Source organism: Dipodomys spectabilis, unplaced genomic scaffold, assembly GCF_019054845.1.
Source record: "Dipodomys spectabilis isolate Male_0828 unplaced genomic scaffold, ASM1905484v1 ptg000254l, whole genome shotgun sequence".
Classification (NCBI taxonomy): domain Eukaryota; kingdom Metazoa; phylum Chordata; class Mammalia; order Rodentia; family Heteromyidae; genus Dipodomys; species Dipodomys spectabilis.
This window is the reverse complement of record NW_024870931.1, coordinates 1,076,770-1,080,015: the sequence shown is the minus strand read 5'-3', so window position 1 is coordinate 1,080,015 and position 3,246 is coordinate 1,076,770.

Genomic DNA, 3,246 nt, shown 5'->3' with positions numbered 1-3,246 from the left:
CATAAATACAGATTTTTATTTAAACAAAATAGGGAGACGACATGAATATATGTCAGTACTGGACAAGTGTGCTCAAAGCTTTCTAATAAACTAGCATTTAAAGGAAGTATTTTTATGATGCAGGACTGCTCATATTACCTATGTAGATTGTCTAATACCTTCACTGTCTTCCCAAGGGAAGATACTGTCCCTCCAGCTCAGAGCAGAGCATCTAAGATAACATCTATCAATTACTGGGCAGTGGAAGATCATTCAAACAGCTGGTGAAGTGTGGACAAGCTGCTCTAATCCTGTTTCCACCCAATTCTAGCCTTTGCTGTATAGAGTTCACAGATCAGGGGAGATGCTTGAGAATACTGATGGACCCACAAATGTGTGTGTGTGTGTGTGTGTGTGTGTGTGTGACAGTACTCATATGCCAGCATGGGGCTTCTTTTGGTCTCACAGGTGTTTACTCCTTCTTCCCCAAGTCTACTGAAAAGATTTGTCTTTCACTGCCTGAAATGCAGCAGAGGAGGAAATGATACCCGAATTCTCAACTGGTAGATCAGATGGGTCCTTCTATGTGCTCTGATTTATACTAATGCTAGTGTTAATACTAACCCATGCCTGGGAATATTAGCTGACACTTTTTGTGTATTTTGGCACTAGTTTTTTTTACATGGATTAAGCAAATAATTCTCATAAGAATATCAGGACATAGTGTTAAGTATAACATTCTGTATACATACAAACACACATACTTGGCAGCAGTCTTCATTATGTAAAGTGGACCATGAACTGTAGAGAAGTTCAATGAATGCCTCTCAGGGACCAGATCCTACAGTCAGCACTTTGGAGCAGGGACTCACAGGAGTTTGACCAACAAGTTGGAAAAAAGATGATGTGGATCACATGCCACTGTTGGCTACTGGCCTGATCTGGAGGGATGCAGGTTTTGCTATCTTAGCACTGTCCCCCATGGCCTGGCCTGGCCTGGCCTCACCCCAACCCCACCTAATCTTTGGCACAGGAAGGACAGTTTTGTCCTTTTGGCCATACGTTCATCTGACACATAAGGTTGGCTCCATAGAATTTCCAGAGGACAGCAGGAAGATATTTAGAAGATATATTAACTGAGGTCAAAAGGGCAAAGACTTACTGTAGGTCTCACATTTGGTTAATAGTGGGGGTTTTTGACTCCTTGATTCTCACAATGCTCCCTTAGAAAAATAATCTTGTAGATTGGAAAACAAAGAGGCAATTTAAAAAATCTATATGTAATGTTAATTTTTATTCTTGAATTACTAAAATGCATGCAGAACCTGTCAATTCAAGAAGCACAAAATGGCAGATAGTGTGAGCTTTACCCCTGTCCCTCTACTGTGGCTCTCTTGTTCCAACCTGGGGTGACCACTGCTACTAGTTAGTTAGGAATTCCTACATCTAAAGTAAATGTTCACAAAAGGAGACTTATTGTCCACAGCTACCAGAGGTCCACCAAACTGCTAGCTTAGAACAAGGCCAAATTTCCTTTCACACTATAGAGATTGAAACTTCTACACTCAGGTTCATAGCCCTGAGCCAAGTCTGTGCTGGAACCACATGACTGAAGGTGATAGCTCCTAATTCACCAAGGAAGAAATCTTCAGTAGCTGGAAGTCCGCTCTCTGCCTTTCCCAATAGGTCACAGTATCAGCTATGAGGGCTAAGGAGTTACACAGGATTTTCAGAGATTACTAGACATTGGGGCTTAACTTTTGTAATGGCAAGTTTTGCTTCAGATCAAATACTGGGCCTGCACAACAGCAGCAGCTCAAGTGGAAGTGATGTCCAGAACTTGTGTAAATGTCTCAGAACATTTGAATTTTTTTTTTTTTACAGAATTGTCTTTTTTCCTACAATCCACAACTGTGGCCAACTGGGGGCTTTCTTACAGATAGTTGACAGAAGATACAACACTGGATCTAGTTTATACCTCTTTCTACAGACTTGTTCTGGAATATGACTGTTGCAGTCTTAGATTTACAAGTCCACTTTCTATCCCTCTCTCTTTCCCCACACTCTCTGTCCTTCAGTGGACAATTCAAATGTAACTTGTTGAAAAAGAATCTTGGAAAATTGTCTTAACGTTAAACAGTAGTGTCCACCTTTCAAGTCTGCCAATATTGTTAACCCAGCTGGAGAATAAGCAAGATAAAAAGTAAATGCACAAACAGATGCATACACCGACACACACACCTACAGCAGATAGACACATACATACACAGAGACACAAAAATACCCCACAGGACATATAAACCTTGTTCTCTTAATAATTTAAATAGACAAAAATATGTGATTCAGGTAGGAAATCACTAGGGTGGGTGTACACCTGTGTGCACGCGCGAGCACACACTCTCTCATACACACACATACCCCCCCCCCCACAAACACACTGGAGCTTGAACACAGGATATGTGTAATGTCCCTGAGATTTTGTAATGAAAGCTGCCACTTTACCCATTTGAATCACAGCTCTACTTTGGCTTTTTGATGGCCAATTGGATATAAGAAACACACTGACTTTTCTGCCCAAGTTGGCTTCAAACCACAATACTCACATCTCAGCCTCCAGACTGGTTGAACAATTTATATTCTCACTAACAGTGATAGAGCTCCCTTTGGCCACATCCATGACATCATTTGTTGCTAATCACTTTAAAAAACATTTTTATTGGCCTTCCTTACTGGGGTGAGGTGGAATTAGAGTGTTGTTTTGGTTTACATTACTTATATGTTCAGATTTGTTGAACATTTCTTCATGTATCAATTGGCCATTCTTACTTCTTCTGAGAAGTCTCTCTTTAGGGCATTACTTCATTTAGTAATGGGGTGTAATTGGGGTGTTATTTGAGGGTTTCTTGGGGGCTAATTTTTTGTGCTCTATGTATATTTTTTCTATTAGGCCTTTGTCTGATGCAAAGCTCATAAAATTCTTCTCCCTTTCAGTGGGTTTTCTATTTAGCTTGTTATGTCCTTTACCAGGCAGAAACGTTTAAGTTTCATCCAATACTATTTATCTAGTCTTTCTTTGATTTGTTGTAATTCTGGATCTTTAGTTAGAAAGTTTGGACCTGTGTTCTAGGAGCCATGGTGTTTCCCCTGCCACTTCTTGTAATTGTTTCATGGTGTCTGGCCTTATATTGATGGCTTGGGATATATGGACAGCATTAATTTGATCTTCTTACAATTCCTTGGTTCACAGAGACTGTAAAGTGGTACCCT